We start from the raw sequence: 22,014 nt of genomic DNA on the forward strand, positions 1-22,014 counted from the left end.
CCTCCCACCACATCCCTCCCTCGACACGTGGAGATTAGAATTCAAAATGAGATTTGAGTGGGAAGTCAGAGCCAAACCCTATCAGTGCCTTACACTAAGATCTATGTTAGATTTCAACAGATTTATTTAGTATTAGGAATAACAATAATAATAATAAACCAGTATTTTGAGTTGAATACAAATCAATAATGAATTAGAGCAACTAATTTAACTGCATTGTTTTTACCCCTAAAAGTAGCAGAATTCCCTAAAATTTACAGTTTTAGAGAAAAATTTAAAATGCTTAAAAATTCCAGCCAGGTGTGGTGGTTCACGCCTGTAATCCCAACACTTTGGGAGGCTGAGGGGGCGGACAAGTTGATCCCAGGAGTTCGAGACCAACCTGGGCCACAGGGAAAAACCCTATCTATACTAAGAATAGAACAAATTATCTGGGTGTAGTGACATGTGCCTGTAGTCCCAGCTACTCCAGTGGTTGAGGTGGGAGGATCACTTGAGCCCAGGAAGTCAAAGCTGCAGTCAGCTGTGATCATGCTACTGCACTCCAGCCTGGGAAACAGGAGTGAGACCCTGCCTCAAAAAATAAAAAATAAAAATAAATAAATGAATAAAATGCTTTAAAATTCCATGTAGGTATTAAATAATAATTCAAAATAGTACTACAGAGAGAGTATTGAGGGAGCGTATGATTATCTTATGATAATTTAGAAAATATGAGCCATGAGTTCAGAATGAAAACAAGAGGCGTGTGAGAGTAGAGTATATAAGGATTCTCCCACTCTCCTTATCCAACATTTATTTCCTAGTTTCATGCAGCTCTCTTCTCAAAATTACCTAAGACAGGATTTTTCCTGCCTGCATGATATAAAGTAATGCACCATTGTGGCAGTGCATCTCCACAATGGTCCCCAGTGGCCCCAGCCTTTCAGAATTCACATATCTTCCCACATTAAATAGCATGTAGAAGTGATAAGTGATTCATTTCACTGAGGGAATGATGCAGCAAGCCAATTCTGAGATTAGGTTATAAAAGACTGTGACTTTTGTCTTAGGTACTGTTTCTGTATTCTCTGTCTCTTCCTCTGATGGAAGAAAGCTGCCATATTTCAAACAGCACTGTGGAGAGGTCCTCATGGTGAAGAACTGTGGCCTACAGCCATTGAGGAAGTCTGACCTGCCAACAGCCAAATAATCTAGTCTTGCTTCTTCAGCCCCAGTTAAAGCTTGAGATGCTGTAACCCTGAGCAACTGGCTTAACAGGAACCTCATGAAAGACTTGGCTAGAACCTCTCAGCTAGGCTGCTACAGGTGTCCTGACCCTTTGAAACTGTGTAAGATAATAAATGTTTTATGTTTTAAGCTGATATATTTTGGTGCAACTGGATAAATAGTAACTAATGCACTCCTTGCTCTCTGTTTCTAACCTTGCCTTTTAATTCCCCTTGCACTGTCATTATATATTAATTTCTTTAGTTTGTTTATTGTGTCTGTGAGAACAATCACATTTCTCTTTGAGTTGCTTTTGTATTCCCAGCCTGGAAGAGTGTTTGGAATGTGACAGATAGTCAATAAAAAATGGATGAGTAACGGGAGTCTAAAATTTTTATGCAAGACGATAGCTTTTCATTTACTGTTTTTAAGTCAGTCTACAGCGGTCTGACTTTATGGCCATTTGTGATTATAGTAGACATCTTTGTGGAATGTCTGCCCCATTCACTATGATCCTCTTACTTATGGCAAAAAGTCAATATGACCACAAGCACTTGTCATTGACAATTGAATGATTGCTGGACACCAGACCTGCTATGTTGGTGACTGGATCATGAGGGATCTGCTGTTATGAATGGATTAATCCATTCATGGACTAAGAGATTAATAGGCTAATAGATTAACGGGTTATCACAGGAGTGGGACTGGCGAGAAGGCTCTCACCAGCTTCAGCCTCTTGACCTTGGCCTTCTCAGCCTCTGGAACTGTAATAAATAAATTAGTTTTTATTACTTATTTATTTATTTATTTATTTATTTATTTTTGAGATGGAGTCTCGCTCTGTCACCCAGGCTGGAGTGCAGTGGCGCCATCTCGGCTAACTGCAAGCTCCGCCTCCCGGGTTCACGCCATTCTCCTGCCTCCTGAGTAGCTGGGACTACAGGCGCCCGCCACCACGCCTGGTTTATTTTGTTTCTGTATTTTTAGTAGAGACAGGGTTTCAATGTGTTAGCCAGGATGGTCTCAATCTCCTGACCTAGTGATCCGCCCGTCTTGGCTTCCCAAAGTGCTGGGATTACAGGCGTGAGCCACCGTGCCCGGCCTAATAAATTTGTTTTTAAAATAAATTACCCAGTTTCAGGCTGGACAGAGTGGCTCACACCTAGGCAACATGGCAAGACCTTATCTCTAAATATGTGTGTGTGTGTGTGTGTGTGTATAAAATTTATATCAGTCTACAGTGGTAGACTGATATTAAAAATATATATATATATAAATTAGCCGGGCATAATGGCACATGTCTGTAGTCCCAGCTCTTCAGGAGGCTGAGGCAGGAAGATAGCTTGAGCCCAGGAGTTCAAGGTTACAGTGAAAAATGAAAATGACATTAAATAAAATAAAATGTATAAATTACCCAGTTTTAGGTATTCTGTTATAAGCAACAGTAAATGGGCTAAGACAGAAAATTGGTACTGGGTTTGAATATTTGTCCCCTCCAAAACTCATTGTTGTAGTCTGTTTGTGTTGCTTTATAGGAATACCTGAGGTTATGTAATTTATAAAGAAAAGAGGTTTGTTTGGCTCATACCTCTGTAGGCTGTACCAGAAGCACGGTGCTGGCATCTGCCTCTGGTGAAGACCTCAGGCTGCTTCTATTTATGGTGGAAAATGAAGGAGAACTGGTATGTAGAAACTGCACAGCAATAGAAAGCAAGAGAGAGAAGGGAGGGGGTGCCAGGCTCTTTTAGCAACCAGCTCTCATTGGAAGCAACAGAGCAAGAACTCATTCACTCTTGCGAGCATGGCACCAAGCCATTATGAGGGATCCGCACCCACAACCCACAACCTAGACACTACCTACCAGGCCCCATCTCCAATACTGGGGACCACATTTCAATCTGAGACTTGGTGGGGGCCAAAACAAACCATATCCAAACCATAGCATTCATGTTGAAATTTATTTCATTTTAAATAATGTGTTTTGTTTTTTATTTTTGTGGGTACATAGTAAGTGTATATATTTATGAGCTCATGTTAAAATTTAATCCCCAAAGGGGAGTATTAAAAGATGGGACCTTTATGGGGTGATTGAATCAGGAGGGCTCGGCCCTCATGGATAGATTAATTCCTTCATAGATTAATGGATCAATAGGTTAATGAATTAGATTAAGGGGTATCATGTGAGGGGAACTGGTGGCTTTCCAAGAAGAGAAAGAGAAACCTGAGCTAGCACACTCAGCCTCCTGGACAAGTGAGGCCCTGTGCTGCCTTAAGACTCTTCAGAGAGTCTTTCACCAGGTATAGCCCCTCGACCTGGGACTTCTCAGCCTCCATAACTGTAAGAAATAATTTTTTCTTTACAAATTAGCCAGTTTCTGGTATTCTACTATAAGCAACAGAAAATGGACTAGGACAAGACCTGAGCTGAGCCAATCAGAAATTCTTCCCCGGGTATTAGGAATTAAAATCGAAAGAGGGAGAAGAAAGAATCTCTGTGTGGCTGTCCCTCTGCATCAATCTGGACAGGCTGTGTGGCACTGTGGTAAGAAACAATGGCAACAACCTCCAAAGCCTTAAGCAACAAAGGTTTATTTCTTATCACAATATGTGTTGCTATGGTTTGGATATAGTTTGTCCCCAAAAAGACTCATGCTGAAATTTGGTCCCCAATGTGGTGATGTTCAGAAGTGGGGCCTATGGGGAGGTGTTGGGGTCATGGGGTGGATCCCTCATGAAGAGATTGTTGCTGTTCTCGCCAAAGTCAGTTCTTGTTCTGAGACACAGCAGAGACCCCTCTTAAGGGCTTGCAGGGCACTCTCCACCAAAAGATGAAAATAAAAAAAAATCTTGACTTCCTTAAAGAAAATTCCAGACATCTAGCTAGTCCTAAAAACAAAAACAAAAACAAAAACAAAACAAACTTAAAAGCAAGAAGATAATAAGAGCTTAAAACAATAGCCAAAAAATTAATGTCATGGGATATTGTATTTCCTATAAAAACTAAAGGTAACATCTTAACATATGTCCCAAGTTGTTTTTCAGAAACCCAGATCCCCACTAAATGGATCCACTGGCACACAGGCCTCAAATAAGGGAGAATTGAAGGCTAAACTCTGACTACTATTCTTTGTTCTAAATTTCTTCTTGAGGTGCCTAAAGGAGGCCATGCCCATGAGCCCAAGCTAATATCCTTTTCTGCTGATATCAAATTTTTAGAGAGTTTCACCTTCTTAACAAATCACAAATCAGAAAATCCTTAAATTCCACCTATGACCTGTGGGCCCCCCTCTTTGAGATGCCCCGCCAATGCACGGCAGGCAAGCCCCAAATTGGGGATTTGTCCAGTAGAGTTCTTAGCTTCGCCAAGAAAGAATTCAAGGGTGAGCCGGTGGTGTTAAATAGCAACTTTTACTGAAGTAGTAGTGTCCAGAAGCAGCAGAGATACTGCTCCTTGCAGAGCAGGGCTACCCCATAGGCAGTGTGTCCAGAGTAGCATCTGAAAGGCAGTTCTTCTGTCATATTTATAATCATTTTTAATTACAGGCAAATTAAGGGGTGAATTATGCAGAAATTTCTAGGAAAAGGGTGGTAACCTCTGGGTTGTCAGGTTGTTGCCATGGAAAGGGGCATTAATATGGAAAGCTGCTTCCTCCCTGCCCCTGTTTCAGCTAGTCCTCAATTTGGTCTGGTGTCCAATTCCTGCATCCTACCTCACTGCATTTTTAGGTTAAGCCAATATATAACCTCCATATATTGATTTATGACTTTGCCTATAACCTCTGACACCCCTGCCTTTAAAAACCCTTACCTATAAACAATTAGGGAGTTCAAGACTTAAGCACTAACTGACCAGTTCTCCTTGCTTGGGACCCTACAATAAATGCCTCACTTTCTTTCACTATAATCCTGATGTCAGTGTTTGGTCTTGCTGCACAGGCAATTGGACTCCAGTTTGGTTTGATAACAGCTCTTGAGAGATTGGAAAAGAGACAGTCCCTGAGAGAGTGGGTTGTTTTCCACCTCCTGTTTGGTCTGTTTTCACATGTATCAGCTTCCCCTTTCACCTTCTACCATGTTGTGACACTGCACAAAAAACTCTAACCAGAACTGAGCAGATGCTCACACTATGCCCCTTGAGCTTTCCAATGTGCAGAACCATGAGCTAAGTAAACCTCTTTTTTAAATCCAAGCATACTTTGAAGATATTGGGGGTTCAGTTCCATACTACCACAATAAAGCAAATATCACAATAAAGCAGTTCACAGAGTTTTTTTGGTTTCCCAGTGCATATAAAATTTATATTTACACTGTACTGTAGATTATTGTGTACAACAGTATTATGTCTAAAAAAAGTACATACTAAGAAAAGAAAAATAGCTCAGAGCTGTCTGAGCTATGTGAGGTATGCAAAATTTATTAGACCCGGACAGAAGTGAATACTGGCTTCGGCCACGCCTTCCCATGCCTTAGGGCAATTGTTAAAGGCATTTTGTTCTTTATTAGCTGCCTCACCCATTATCTTTATGTTCCTGGAATTTGTGATACAAGGAAGAAAGCATAGCCAGTGAATAGCTTAAGTTTTTTAAATATAAATTCTTGGTAAACAAGTTAAGCTCTGTCTCCTCTCCTTTCCTTAAAAACCTACTCTGACTGCTGCTAATTGGAGTGTATATTCAAGGCAACTTGAATCTAAGCTCCTGAGTGGCCATTCTCAAGCACTGAGCCCAAATAAACTCTATACTTAATATTATTCTCTGAATTTTCTTAAAGTTGGCAACACCTTAATTAAAAAAATACTTTATTGATCATGCTTATGAACATGATCAAATGAGAATCAACTTTCCTGTGTATGTGAGGAAGATATGCAACTAGTAACGCAGAAAGAGGGAAATGGGAAGAGGGAGAAAAGAGGGGCAGACATGGAACAAATGAGAGAGAAGGAAAGGGAAGCCAGAAGCACATCAAGGATGACAGAAAATAAAAGGCGGATAAAATTCAAATGAAAAAGAAAGGAAAACCCCGACACCCTCCAAGAGGTCCCTCTGAATCTGGACCACCGGCTCCAAGCCAGTAAGAAATCTCCCAGCCTGCTGTGTGCCGCGCGCCAGGCTGACATCGGCTTCCCGGATCAGCTCCGGCGCAGTACTGTGACGTCACCTGAGGGGGGGCACTTCCGGTCTCGTGCCGCCTTCCCAGGACCCTCAGGGAGAGCGGGCAGCCTTCCAGGTGGACAGGTGAGGTACAGCTTGCCGAGCTCAGGGTGACTGCCCAAAGGAAGGACGGGTGGGCAGGCACGCGGGATTTGGCGCCCCTTCTTCTCTATGGTTCCTCGCAGAGCCCCTGTTGCCCTGGGCCAGATGGCCCGTAGCAGCAAAAATAATACTGTTCGACAGCTCGCGAGTTCGGAGCCACTTGGCCTGGGAGTCCCTTGAGCTGCAGGCCGGGCAGTCGCTCACCCGAGCGCGGTAATGCAGCATTTGAACCCCTAAGTGCAGCCCACCTGTAGGGAGTCTTATGGTGCCCCCGCGGAGGAGTAGAGGCCAAAAAGTTGGGCAGCTGGCCGGGAAGAACTCGCTAGGAGGGGTCAAACTCTGGGCCGGGAGTGTTCTTTGCCCCCGGCGTTTAGTGCTCACGCCGCCTTTTATTCACGCTGAAGACCTTAACCGTAAACTCTCATCCTTGGGTCTTAGTTTGGTTTTGTTCCCCACGCAAGACAGAATGCAGATTGGAACACTTTATTCCTTGGTTAATTCGTATCTTCCCTCGCAAGTAGTTACCGGACACCTGCTTTGTGTCCTGTGTACCAAACACAAGAGTTGATAGTCCTGGCCGGGCGCAGTGGCTCACGCCTGTAATCCCAGCACTTTGGGACCCCGAGGCGGGCGGATCAGGAGGTCAGGAGATCGAGACCATCCTGGCTAACAACGGTGAAACCCCATCTCTACTAAAAATACAAAAATAAATACATAAATAAATAAATTAGCCGGGCGTGGTGGCGGGCGCCTGTAGTCCCAGCTACTCGGGAGACTGAAGCAGGAGAATGGCGTGAACCCGGGAGGTGGAGCTTGCAGTGAGCCGAGATGGCGCCACTGCACTCTAGCCTGGACAACAAAGTGAGACTCAGTCTCAAAAAAAAAAAAAAAGAGTTGATAGTCCTTGAGTTGAAAGAACAAATCTGTATGGAGAAAGAGATACAACCAAAAGAAACCCAGAAGATTTAGAAGCATCTCCAGAATGTTTATTCTCAAAAGCTGTTTTTTAATTAAACTTCTTTCTGAAACTATACGTAGGAGTGTCTCTTGTGTGTTTCCCCATTTTTCCACCTGAAGGTTAAAGACTTAGAAACCTGCTAAGGCCCCTCTTTCCAGCATGTAGCATTCTAGGGGGATAATCAGGGCAACACAGTGGGTGCCCATCTAAAATTTTATATTTTAATATTTTGCTTTTTGATAACTTAATGCCTTCAGACTGGAGGATTTTTTCTTTCTTTTTTTTAATTTTTTTAAAATTATACTTTAAGTTCTAGGGTACATATGCACAACGTGCAGGTTTGTTACATATGTATACATGTGCCATGTTGGTGTGCTGCACCCATTAACTTGTCATTTACATTAGGTATATCTCCTAATGCTATCCCTCCCCACTCCCCCCACCCCACAACAGGCCCCGGTGTGTGATCTCCCCCTTCCTGTGTCCAAGTGTTCTCATTGTTCAATTCCCACCTATGAGTGAGAACATGTGGTGTTTGGTTTTTTGTCCTTGTGATAGTTTGCTGAGAATGATGGTTTCCAGCTTCATCCATGTCCCTACAAAGGACATGAACTCATCATTTTTTATGGCTGCATAGTATCCCATGGTGTATATGTGCCACATTTTCTTAATCCAGTCTATCATTGTTGGACGTTTGGGTTGGTTCCAAGTCTTTGCTATTGTAAGTAGTGCTGCAATAAACATACATGTGCATGTGTCTTTATAGCAGCATGATTTATATTCCTTTGGGTATATACCCAGTAATGGGATGGCTGGGTCAAATGGTATTTCTAGTTCTAGATCCCTGAGGAATCACCACACTGACTTCCACAATGGTTGAGCTAGTTTACAGTCCCACCAACAGTGTAAAAGTGTTCCTATTTCTCCACATCTTCTCCAGCACCTGTTGTTTCCTGACTTTTTAATGATCACCATTCTAACTGCTGTGAGATGATGTCTCATTGTAGTTTTGATTTCCATTTCTCTGATGGCCAGTGATGATGAGCATTTTTTCATGTGTTTTTTGTCTGCATAAATGTCTTCTTTTGCGAAGTGTCTGTTCATATCCTTCACCCACTTTTTGATGGGGTTGTTTGTTTTTTTCTTGTAAATTTGTTTGAGTTCTTTGTCGATTCTGGATATTAGCCGTTTGTCAGATGAGTAGGTTGCAAAAATTTTCTCCCATTCTGTAGGTTGCCTGTTCACTCTGATGGTAGTTTCTTTTGCTGTGCAGAAGCTCTTTAGTTAAATTAGATCCCATTTGTCAATTTTGGCTTTTGTTGCCATTGCTTTTGGTGTTTTAGACATGAAGTCCTTGCCCATGCCTATGTCCTGAATGGTATTGCCTAGGTTTTCTTCTAGGGTTTTTATGGTTTTAGGTCTAACATTTAAGTCTTTAATCCATCTTGAATTAATTTTTGTATAAGGTGTAAGGAAGGGATCCAGTTTCAGCTTTCTACATATGGCTAGCCAGTTTTCCCAGCACCATTTGTTAAGTAGGGAATCCTTTCCCCATTTCTTGTTTTTGTCAGGTTTGTCAAAGATCAGATAGTTGTAGATGTGTGGTATTATTTCTGAGGGCTCTGTTCTGTTCCATTGATCTATATCTCTGTTTTGGTACCAGTACCATGCTGTTTTGGTTACTGTAGCCTTGTAGTATAGTTTGAAGTCAGGTAGCGTGATGCCTCCAGCTTTGTTCTTTTTGCTTAGGACTGACTTGGCAATGCAGGCTCTTTTTTGGTTCCATATGAACTTTAAAGTAGTTTTTTCCAATTCCATGAAGAAAGTCATTGGTAGCTTGATGGGGATGGCATTGAATCTATAAATTACCTTGGGCAGTATGGCCATTTTCACAATATTGATTCTTCCTATCCATGAGCATGGAATGTTTTTCCATTTGTTTGTGTCCTCTTTTATTTCATTGAGCAGTGGTTTGTAGTTCTCCTTGAAGAGGTGCTTCACATCCCTTGTAAGTTGGATTCCTAGGTATTTTATTCTCTTTGAAGCAATTGTGAATGGGAGTTCACTCATGATTTGGCTCTCTGTTTGTCTGTTATTGGTGTATAAGAATGCTTGTGATTTTTGCACATTGATTTTGTATCCTGAGACTTTGCTGAAGTTGCTTATCAGCTTAAGGAGATTTTGGGCTGAGATGATGGGGTTTTCTGAATATACAATCATGTCATCTGCAAACAGGGACAATTTGACTTCCTCTTTTCCTAATTGAATACCCTTTATTTCTTTCTGCTGCCTAATTGCCCTGGCCAGAACTTCCACCACTATGTTGAATAGGAGTGGTGAGAGAGGGCATCCCTGTCTTGTGCCAGTTTTCAAAGGGAATGCTTCCAGTTTTTGCCCATTCAGTATGATATTGGCTGTGGGTTTGTCATAAATAGCTCTTATTATTTTGGGATACGTCCCATCAATATCTATTGAGAGTTTTTAGCATGAAGAGCTGTTGAATCTTGTCAAAGGCCTTTTCTGCATCTATTGAGATAATCATGTGGTTTTTGTCTGTGGTTCTGTTTATATGCTGGATTACGTTTATTGATTTGCGAGGACTTTTTTCTTTGTTAAAATGTTGCTCTGCTTTCAGCATTTTCTCCCTTGTAGTATTACCATAATGTATTTAAGATTGAGCACTTAATTCTGAAGTCACTTTAAGTACACCTCAACCAAAGGGAAATTAGTATATTATTTCTAATGAGTGTATTTAATATAGATAAGTAGTTTGTACACTTGTGAAATTCTTGGCATTAATTGATGTCCAGAAGCTGAAAGCTACTCTCTGGTACATTTAAAAAAAATTGTGTATGTAATTACAAGAAAGTTTGATGTCACAGTTGCAAAGGAGTTGTGCAAAACAAATTGCCTTTTTCCAGTAAAGATAATTCAGCAAGTTCATCTTGAGTGTAGTGTGTGCTTTAGTTTTTAATATGTCCTCAGCAGTAGTCATAGATTTTATCTTCATCATTTAAGCTTTATTTTCTGGCCCACTTGCACAGATTTAAGAAAAATCTCACTGGGGTTAGTGTGCAGTCATTCAGACAGCAAATACAGCAAAAGTAGGTGAAAATGTAAAAGTCATTAAAAGAAGAATTGTGAAATTGCTCATCTCGCAACCACATCAAGCAGGAGCAAAGACAACTACACAGAATCTTGGTGTAACATATACTCATTACCACTTGGACTTTCTCCTACAGTATTTTGCAGTTTGTTTTTTGGATTCTTTAGTGTTATACAATATTTCAAAGTAATATGTGACTGGGAAATATTGGAATAGGTATCAGAAGACTGTAGAATTTATTTTGCCATTTAAATGCTTATGTCCTTGAACAAAAAATGTAAACATCTTTGACCTTCAATTTCTTGTTCTATTAATTGCCTGCTTTTTAGGTCTCCTTAAGGTCTGATGAGAAAGGAAGAGAATATAATTTGCAAATGAAAAGAAGCAAAAAAGAAAAAGCAGTAGTTTTATTGCAAGGGGCTAGATGGTGATCAAGTTAGGATATAGAAAACAATTACTTGTTCTTACATGTTATTCTGGAGAAAGATGAGATGGATACCCGTAGTTACAGCAGAAGCGTAAAAAGAATTCTGTTTATGCATCATCTGTTTATGTGTTGACTTTCACCTGTATGTTTTCAAGTTTATATAGGGCTATGTGCTAAGATTCCCAATTTTCCCCTTTCATACCACTTATTATACCAGTTGCCATTAAATACGTATATAATTATTAATAACTTTTTTAAAAACCTTTTTGTTTTGAGAGAATTACATATTCAGAGGAAGTTGCAAGAAACTTTACAGGGAAGTCCTTGTGTACCCTTCAGACTGCCTGCCTCAATGGTAACAACTTGGATAACTGTGGTACGATATTAAAACTGGGAAATTGACATTGATACAATTCACAGAGTATATTTCCATTTCACCAACTTTATAAGGACTCATTTGTGTGTGTACACAGGTCTATGTGTAGCTTCTTATAACTACCATAATCAAGATAAAGAATTATTCCATCACCACAAGGCTCCCTTATGCTGCCTCCTTATAGTCAAACTATCTTGTCCCAGCCCTATCCCTAACCCATGGCAACCACTGCTCTATCTCTATAATTTTGTCATTTCAAGGATATTGTGTAGATGGACTCATACCATATGTAACTTTTTGAGATCCATCCAAACTGTGTGTATCTATCATGCATTTCTTTATTTATTGCTGAGTAGTATTCCATGGGATGGCTATGCTACAGTTTGTTTAACCATTCATTCATTGAAGAACATTTGGGTTACACTATTATAAATAGAGCTTCTATGAACTTTTGTCTGAAGATTTTTGAGTGAACATACATTTTTCCCCCTCTGGGATAAATGCCCAAGAGTACAATTGCTAAGTCATATGGTAAGTGTATGTTTAGTGAATTAATACTTCTTTAGCTTGTTGATATGGTGAGTTACATTGATTTTAAAATGTTGAACATAACTGGTATAAATCTCACTTGGTTAAAGTATATAATTATATATTTCCATATTCTATTTGCTAATATTTTGTTAAGGTATAGGTAGAGAGGTATGAGAGGTTAAGGTATAGGTATGAGAGATGTGTTGTAGTTTTTTGCGTGTTTGTTTTGTACTGCCTTTGTCAGGCTTTGGTAGAGTAATAGTATTCTACATGGTTTTTAGTGATAACCCTTGTTTCATTATTGCTACTGTATTCGTAATTTGTGTCATTTTATCTTTTTCAGTGATGATTTGCTGGTTATAGTGACCTTTTTCAAAGAACTCGCTCTTTATTTCATCTTTGTCTATTTTTATATTTTTAATGTCATTGATTTCTGCTCTTATATTTATTATTTTCTTCCTTCTCACTTTAGGTTTATTTTGCTTCTTGTCTAGTGCTGTGATTATTAGTTTAAGGTCTTTCTTTGTTTCTAACATAAGCATTTATTGCTATAATTTCCCTCTTGGCATTGCTTTAGTTGCATCTCACACATTTTGCTGTCTTGTATTTTCATTTCTATCCAGTTCTGTATAGTTTAAATTTTTCCTTAGAAATTTGCTTGACCCATGAAAATATTTGGGAGTGTGTCATTTAGTTTCCAAGTGTTTGGTGATTTACCTGTTGTTTTTCTGTTGTTGATTTCTAGTTTTTTTCCACAATGATCAGAAAACATAAGCTGTATAATTTTTAATTTTTAAGTTTCTTTTATGACTGAGGGTATGGTGTATCTTGGTGGATGTTCCATGTATGCTTGAAAAGAATGTGTATTCTGTTATTATTGGTTTCAGTGTTCTATACATGTCAGTTATGTCCTGTTCATTGATGGTGGTGTTCTGTTCTTCTGTGTCTTCTTGATCGTCTAATAGTTATTTTCGTTGCTGAAGATCCCAACTATAATTATGAATGTCTCTGTTTTTCCTTTTAGCTCTGTTGGTTTTGGCTTCATGTTAAATATCTGTTGTTTGGTGCATATGCATTTAAGATGTTTTCTTGATGAATTAATCCTTGTATCTTTGTACAATAATTTTCTTTGCTCTGAAGTCTACTTAACTGATGGCAGTGTAGCCATCACTACTTAAAAAAAGTAGTTAGTATGGCATATCTTTTCCATACTTCTGTTTTCAACCTACCAATGTCATTATGTTTTAGTGAATTTCTTATAGACACTATATGCTTGGGTCTTTTAAAAAAGAAACTACTCTGCCAATCTCTGTCTTTTAACTAGTATAGTTATATCATTTACACTTAAAAGTAATTGCTGTGTTAGGGCTTAAGCCAGCCATTTTATTATTTGTTTTCTGTTTATTTCCTGTTTTTCATATCTGTTCCTCTTTTCTGTTCTTTCTGTAGGTTGCTTGAATATTTTCAGAATTCTATTTGACATGTTTATAGTGTTTTTGAGTATCTGGCTTTGTTAACCTTTTTTAGTGTGCTTTGTGTATAACAATAGATGTAACAACTTATCACAAGGGATACTTTTATTGCCTTTTGCCAATTGAAGTTTAGAGACCTTTCTTCCATATAGGTCCTTTTTCCTTTTCCCTTTTTAAAATTTAATATTTGTATTTTCTCTATACACCTTGAACACCACATCAAATGTTGTTATAACATTTACTTCAACTATCAAATATGATTTAAGAAACTCAAAAGATGAAGAATAGTTCATTTTATATTTACCATGACTATTACCCGTTCCAGTGTTCTTCCTTTACTCAAATTAAACCTTATTGATACATCATTTCCTTTTTGTTTGAGGAACTTTTTTTTAGGAGAACCTCCTAAAGATATGTCTGTTAGTGACAAATTAGTTTCCATCATCTGAGAATGTTGTTCCCCTTTGTTCCTGAAGGGTGGTTTTGTCCTATATGGAATTTGGCCTTGACAGTTCTTTTTCTTTAACATTTGAAAAATGTGCCATTTCTTTCTGGCTTCCATGATTTCTGATGAGAAATCTGATGGCATTCAAATTATTGTTCCCCTTAAAGGTAATGTGCCATTTCTCTTTGGCTGCTTTTGAGACTTTTTTCTTTGTTTTTAATTTTCTAAACTTGACTTATGATGTATCTTTTATTTTTATTTTTTCCCACTTAGGGTTTTTCTCAGCTTCTTGACTCTGTAGATTTATGTCTTTTGTCAAATTGTGAAGTTTTCAGCTATTATATCTTTATTTTTTTCAGCGCCATACTTTCTTCTCTTCCTCTAAAACTCTGATTGGATGAATGTTAGGTCATTTGTTATTGTCCTACAAGTCTCTGATGCCTTTCTTGTTTCTTTGTCTGTTTTTCTGTGTTCAGACTAAGTAAATTCTGTTGATCTGTTTTCAAGTTCACTGATCCTGTTCTCTGTCAATTCCACTCCACTATTGAGCCCATCCAGCAAGTTTTTAATTTTAATTAGTATTTTTTCTATTTTATAATTATTTTTGGTTCTTACTTTTTAAAACATTTCATCCTTCAAGGAGAGCTACTTTCAATATACATGGAATTTCTTGGAAAAACTAGTAACAGTTTTAGGTTATTTGTATATATGAACTAATGTTACTCAAGATTTTAAACCTCTGCAGAGTTATCTCTGTAATTAGCAGATGAAGCATGAACATACATAATTTTTTTCTCTTTTTGTCTCAGGTAATTCCTTGTTACAGGCCCTAATAAAAGGGAAATGGGGAAGGAAATGGAGAAGAGAATTTAGGCCTTGGCAAATTGAAAATTGTCTGTAGTATCTCACTGACAGGTAAAGTAGGAATTTTGAAATTAGAGAAAAGGAACCAGGAATGAAGATGAAATGAAAAATTTATATTTACTTCACTAAAACTTTTAAAGTTGTCATATAGTTTCAGATTTAAAAAGCTATTTCTTCCAGCCTAGGCAACATGGTGAAACCCCTTCTCTACCAAAAATACAAAAAGTTAGCCAGGCATGGTGGTGTGTGCCTATAGTCTCAGCTACTTGTGGGGCGGAGGCTGGAGGATCACTTGAGCCCAGAAGGTTGAGGCTGCAGTGAGCGAAGATTGTGCCCCTGTATTCCAGCCTGGGTGACAAAGTGAGATCCTATCTCAAAAATAATAATAAAAATAAATAAAAAACCAAAAAGTTCTTTCTCCTTTCCTTCATTTCCCTTGAAGAATAATGAAGATTTTACATAGATGACAAATTAGGTAAATCTAAGAAAAAACAAAAATTAAGTAGAACAGGTAACTTTCAGTGGCCATACTTGAGATTTAGGTTATATTGACTGCTGAGGTTTATCAGTTTGATTCCTGTCCCTACAATATAATTAAAAATAAACCATGGACCCCCCCCCATTGTCAGACTCACTGACAGTATAACATTGTGATTAAAAAGCTCTTTCTCAGTAAGTATGAAAAGTTAATGCATGAAAAATAATATATGTTAATTTAGTGGGGGAAAAGATGGTTCCTGTATTACAGTGGTATTAACACAAGTAGCTTTCCATCTGAAAGAAAATAAAGTTGGATCCTTATATAATGCATTAAAGGTTTAGAAGTAGAGACTAATAAAAATTAAAATAGACATCTGGGAAACAATATGTAAAATATGGAAACCCAGAAAAGAGTTAGTATCTGCATTATACAAAGTTTTCTTACAGACTGATAAGAAAAAGATAACTCACTTGGAACCTAGACAAATGATATGAAGAGACAATTTACAGAAAAGATAGTCTAAAAAGCCAACAAACATGAAAAAATGCTTAAACACACTTGTAGTCAGTGAAATGCAAATTAAAGAGTAAGGTATTTTATATCCAAAGACTGTAAGACTTACAAAGAGTGGTATCACTTAGTGATGATAGGGTTGTAGAGGGAAAGATACCATTCTACATCGCTAAAAGAATTACATTCTTTTTTTGAGAATAATCTGGCAACATCTATTAAAATTCAACCAGTAATTTCACACTTGGCAATCTGGCCTATAAAAACAAAAGCACTGGTAGATATGAATGTATGTGAGAACATAGGTATTTAAGGGTACTTATTGCAGCATTGTTCTGAAAAAACTGGGAACTAATTGAGTGCTTGGCAACAGGGAGATGGTCATATAAATTATGGTATATCCACATTATGGAACCATTAAAAATGAATTACTTATATAAACTCTTTGACTTGGCAGGATATCCATATGTTATTAAGTATGAAAGCAAAATGCATAGAAGTATATATAATATGCTACTATTTGTCAAACACTGGCAACTCATTCATGAAAAAATGCATAAATGCTTAACATATTTGTGTATAATTATAGAAGAATATGGAAGACTATACTAAGTTAATAACATGGGTTTGGGAGAGATATGGATGGTAAGGAGGAGAGGTAGAGTGGAGGCATGATGCAAAAGGTTAAAAAATTGTTTAGAAAAATCACAGCATGCATTATATCTCATTTATCCATATAAGTGAAATTATATATATGCATATAAGTAGAATTTTAAAAATAAAGAACATGAGTTCTGGAATCTTTCAGACATTTCTGGATTCAAATTCTGACTCTGCCACTTTACAACTTACTAGCTGTGTGACTTAGGCAAATTGCTTAATGTCTTTCAATCAATTTTCTCACATATTTTCTTGGGGTGGGAGGATGAAATAATAGTACCCATCTCATAGGGTTGTCATCAGGATTAAATTTAGATGCATCTATTAAGTGCTTAGCACAGTACCTGGCTTACAGAAAGCACTCTCAGTTATTAGTTCTTACTGTTGCCTTGGTTCTTATGCTCTTGGACATTTGTTAATATCTATTTTTAAAACTTTATCACCATCCTGCCACTTTCCTGAAACACTCCTCACTGGCTTACATTACTTTACATGTCTTAGTTAATGCCTGTTTCTAATTTTTCCTTTTTATTTTGCTGATATCTTTTTTCCTTACCTATGGATATTGCTCCCAAAATATAGCAGGGGTTGCCAAAGAAGCTTTTGAATTAGGGTGACTGGGAGAATATTAGTCCATATATGGCAGCAGAGAAGTCATGATGTAGGGTTTATAGGGTTGATTTTTAAAACAAGATGATTTTGATACTTGCTCTGCAGAAGTTTTATGCATCAATGAGGCACCCAGATGAAAATGCTCAGTAGCTGGAAAAACTTGACAGGAACTTGAGAAGTAGATATAAAGGATTCTCTCACTTGGCTAATTCTCGAAGTGGATGTAATCTCCAGGGGAGAGCATATAGAGAAGGGAATCCAGGGCAGAAACTTTGGGGACAGGTAATAGGAGAGGAAACGGTTCCCATTGAGGACTGGGAGGTGGCATAGAAGCCAAAATAGAGAATTTCTTTAAGAAGCTGCTGGAGAAACTGTATGTCTACTTTGTTCTCTCTTGAGCTTTAGTTCTGTGGCTCACATTGTCTTCTGGCCTTGTTCCTTATTTTCTTGAAACTTAAACTACATTTGTAACTAATCCCAGCTTCCTTTCCTCCCACTAACTTCCCTTCTTTTACATTTCCCCGTATATGTATGTGAGGAGCGCTTTCATTCCCTTCATCTTTGGCATCAAAATCTGTCATCTCTGCCCCTTTCCCTTCCCTGGTTCTCCATATCATTACCAAGACTCTCATTCACTCCTTTTTCATTCCCACTCTTGCCTACATTTAATTATTATCAGAATAATCTAAACAGGATATTTTGAAATAATCTAAACAAGATTATTTTGATAGCTGCCAAACTCTAGTGTAATCTTGTGTTTTTTTCTGTCTTTCATAGTCCTCTTAAAAGAACTAGTTTAGGCCAGGTGCGGTGGCTCACACCTGTAATCCCAGCACTTTGGGAGGCCGAGAGGGGTGGATCATGAGGTCAGGAGATCGAGACCGTCCTGGCTAACACAGTGAAACCCCATCTCTACTAAAAATACAAAAAATTAGCCAGGCATGGTGGCGGGCGCCTGTCGTCCCAGTTACTCGGGAGGCTGAGGCAGGAGAATGGCGTGAACCCCGGGGGCAGAGCTTGCTTTGAGCCGAGATCGCGCCACTGCACTCCAGCCTGGGCGACAGAGCAAGACTCATCTCAAAAAAAAAAAAAAAACAAACAAAAAAAAACTAATCCAGTTAATCCAGTCCCTCTGCCTTTTAAATCCACCAGATTATCTTTCCTCCAACATCTTCCCAAACTGTTCTGAGGAAGGAGATGAGGTATTAATGAGAGAGATTAGTAGGATCACCATTAATGAAATATAGTCAAATCAGTTTTTAGAAGGTTGAGGCCGGGCGCGGTGGCTCACGCCTGTAATCCCAGCACCTTGGGAGGCCGAGATGGGCGGATCACGAGGTCAGGAGATCGACACCATCCTGGCTAACACGGTGAAACCCTGTCTCTACTAAAAATACAAAAAAATTAGCCGGGCGTGGTGGCGGGCACCTGTAGTCCCAGCTACTCGGGAGGCTGAGGCAGGAGAATGGCGTGAACCCGGGAGGCAGAGCTTGCAGTGAGCCGAGATCGCGCCACTGCAGTCCAGCCTGGGCGAGAGAGCGGGACTCCATCTCAAAAAAAAAAAAAAAAAAAAGGTCGAATACCTTTTGGCACCAGGGACCCCTTTTGTGGAAGACAATTTTTCCACAAATGGTGGGGAGTGGGGGGTGATGGTTTTGGGATGAAACTGTTCCATCTCAGATCACTGGGCGTTAGGTTCTCATAAGGAGCACGCAACCTAGATCCTTCGCATGCACAGTTCACAATAGGGTTTGCGTTCCTGTGAGAATTTAATGCCTCCACTGAGCTAACATGACGCGGAGCTCAGGCAGTAATGCTTGCTTGCCGCTTATCTCCTGCTATGTGGCCTGGTTCCTAACCAGTTCCAGTCCATGGCCCAGGGATTGTGGACCCCTGTTGTATACTATGTCCCCCTCTAAAGCATTCTCAGTTCTTATCGGTGTGCTTTGAAAAAGTTCCTCAGAAGTAAAGCTTATGTGCCTTTGTGTTTAACTTAACTTTGCAGATTGTGTTTTCCAAAGATGGCCACAATAGTAACTCCCACACCACATGTTCTTTTTACAATATGACTTTGACACTTCTTCTACTGACCCCTCTCAGTAGAAATGTCACAGTCATATTGTACAAAGAACATGCTGTCTTTGAATATTGATGGGCTTCTGTCTAACATGGAAGTGATGCTATGTGACTTTTGAGGGTAGGTCATAAAAGGTGATACAGCTTTAATCTGGTACTCTTGAGACATTTGCTCTTGGAACCAAGCCACCATTTTCTGAAGAAGCTTAAGTAGCCCATATTGGCAGGCCAAATGGAGAAGGCACATGCAGGTGTTCCAGGCCAACAGCCTATGTGACAACAGCATCAGTCACCAGGCATATGAACAAAGATACTTCCAGATGACTCCTGCCTCCAGTGATCAGATCACACCCAGTTCTTGAGTTTTCTCAGCTAAGGCCCCAGACTTTGGATCAGAGATAGGCTATCTTTGTTGTGCCCTTTCTGAATTCCTGACCAACAGAATCCGTAAGCATAGTAAATGGTTGTCTTAAGCCACTAAGTTTTAGAGTAATATTTTAGATAGCGAGAGTAACTGGAACACACAATGTTTCCTGAGAACACTTTATTTTCTTAAGTATGGTAACTGGTAGCTTGTGATACATGTTCCTTGGAAAACCTGTTTATGGAATTTCTGGTTTTCTAATTTTTTAGCTTGCCATTCAAGGCCTTCATAGTGAACAGTAGGACAGCTTCGGTATTGGCCTATATATATCCAGCAAATCAGTCTCCTCCCTGAATGGTATTTTATTTATAGTTTCTGTATCAGTATTCTTTTACTCTTCTAGAAAGCCCTTATGTTTATTCGCTGATAGTCTCTTTTGTGAAGTGCCTGTTCAAATATCATTTTTCTATTGAGTTGTCTCTTACTGATTTCTAAAAGTTCTTTGTAAATTCTGGATATGCGCATGTTGGGACAAAAATCTATTTTTATATCCTATGTGTATATATATATTTCCCAACAACAGGCTCGTTTTCAGAATACTATACATATGTGTATATATGTGTGTGTGTGTATGTATAGTGTTCTCCCACTCTGTGACTTGCCTTCTGACTCTCTTAATAGTGTCTTTTGCTAAATGCAAGTTCTTAATTCTAATGGAGGATGGAATTTGAAAGTCTTTTCCTTTTTTTTTTTTTTTTTGAGATGAACTCTCACTCTGCTGCCAGGCTGGAGTGCAGTGGCATGATCTCGGCTCACTGCAACCTCCGACTCCCTGGTTCAAGTAATTCTTCTGCCTCAGCCTCCTGAGTAGCTGGGATTACAGGCACGCGCCACCAAGCGCAGCTAATTTTTTTTTTTTCTTTTGTATTTCTAGTAGAGATGGGGTTTCACGATGTTGGCCAGGATGGTCTTGATCTCCTGACCTTCTGATCCACCTGCCTCGGCCTCCTAAAGTGCTGGGATTACAGGTGTGAGCCACCATGCCTGGCGGTCTTTTCCTTTATGGCTCATGTTTACTATTACCTTGTTTAAGAAACCTTTGGCCACCCTAAGCTCATAAAGGTATGTTCCAATGTTATCTTTTGGAAGCTTTATTGTTCACATTTCACATTTAGATCTATAATATACCTAGTACTATATTTTGTCTGTGGTGTGAGAAAGGAGTCAAGATTCATTTATTTTCCACATGGATATCCAGTTGAACCAGCATCATTTATTTGAAAGACCTTCTTTTCCTTACTCCTCTGCAGGAACACCATTGTCATAAATCATGAAGATATATGTTTGGATTTGTTTCTGGATTCCCTGTTCTTGTCCACTGTTTTGTCTATGTTGTCTTCAATAATGGTATATTTTTATTAAACCTGGATATAGGGTAAAGTCCTCCAACTTTGTGGTTGTTCTTCAAACTTGTCTTGGCTATTCTTTTTTTTTTTTTTTTTTTTGAGATGGAGTCTCGCTCTGTTGCGCAGGCTGGAGTGCAGTGGCATGATCTCTGCTCACTGCAAGCTCCGCCTCCCAGGTTCAAGCGATTCTCCTGCCTCAGCCTCCTGAGTAGCTGGGATTACAGACGCCCGCCACCACGCCCGGCTAATTTTTTTGTATTCTTAGTGGAGATGGGGTTTCACCGTGTTAGCCAGGATGGTCTCTATCTTCTGACCTCGTGATCCGCCCGCCTCGGCCTCCCAAAGTGCTGGGATCAAAGGCGTGAGCCACCGCGCCCGGCCTTGTCTTGTTATTCTTGACTTTTTACACTTCCACATACATATTAGAATTAGCTTAACAATTTCCATTTTTAAAAAAAGGAAAGGGAAAAAACCTGATTTGGATTGGAATTTTACAAATCTAAGAATTAATTTGAAGTTTATACTAGTGAGACTTCCAGTTCACGAATACAGTTTGTCCCCTCGTTATTTAATTTCTCTCAGTAATATCCAGCAAACCACGTAGCTTTCTGTGTAGAGGTCTTGCACATCATTTGTTAGATTTATTCCTAAGTATTTGATTTTTTTGATGCTGTTATAAGTGGTCTCTTTTATGTTTTATTTTCAAATTGTTTGTTGCTGGTATGTAGAAATATATTTGATTTTCATATATTGACCTTTTAGCTAATGACCATGTTGCATTCACCTATTAATTCAAATAGTATATGTAAGGGTTTTTTTTTTTTTTGCATTTTCTATGTATGTCATCATGTTTGTGAATAATCACACTTTCTTCCTATCCAATCTAAATATATTTATATCTTTTTTTGGTTTCTTATTGCATTGGCTGAGACCTCAAGTATAGAAGTGTTGATAGCAGACCTCCATATCTTGATCCCAAACTCAGAGAGGGTTTCAATATTTTACCCTTAGTAAACATTTACTGAAGATTTTTAATACTTGTATTATATGAAAAAAATGAATTTCATATTTATATTTTATAAAAGATTTCTTTATTTCTCACTTGTTAAGAATTTTTTCATGACTATTGGATTTTATGAAATATTTTCTGTATCAATTGAGATGATTATATAAGTTTTCTTTACTCTGTTAATGTGGTAACTTAAACTGATTAAATATTGAATATTTAAACAACTTCTCATTTCTGGTATATACACAATTTAGTT

The 22,014-nt window shown here is 38.7% G+C and overlaps 1 protein-coding gene across 12 annotated transcripts in view; it reads left to right on the forward strand.

Annotated features, from left to right (window-relative positions):
• Nucleotides 1-3,210: 3,210 nt before the first annotated feature.
• LDAH (lipid droplet associated hydrolase) overlaps nucleotides 3,211-22,014 on the forward strand; it is a 142,184-nt gene continuing 123,380 nt past the window's right edge. For all 12 annotated transcript variants that reach the window (XR_004669735.3, XR_001337810.4, XR_010109214.1 and 9 more), the window contains exon 1: nucleotides 3,211-6,443. The gene's annotated coding sequence lies outside the window, so the exon portion shown is untranslated. The remainder of the gene's footprint in view (nucleotides 6,444-22,014) is intronic.

This window comes from Pan paniscus, chromosome 12 (genome assembly GCF_029289425.2).
Source record: "Pan paniscus chromosome 12, NHGRI_mPanPan1-v2.0_pri, whole genome shotgun sequence".
NCBI classification, from domain to species: Eukaryota; Metazoa; Chordata; class Mammalia; order Primates; family Hominidae; genus Pan; species Pan paniscus.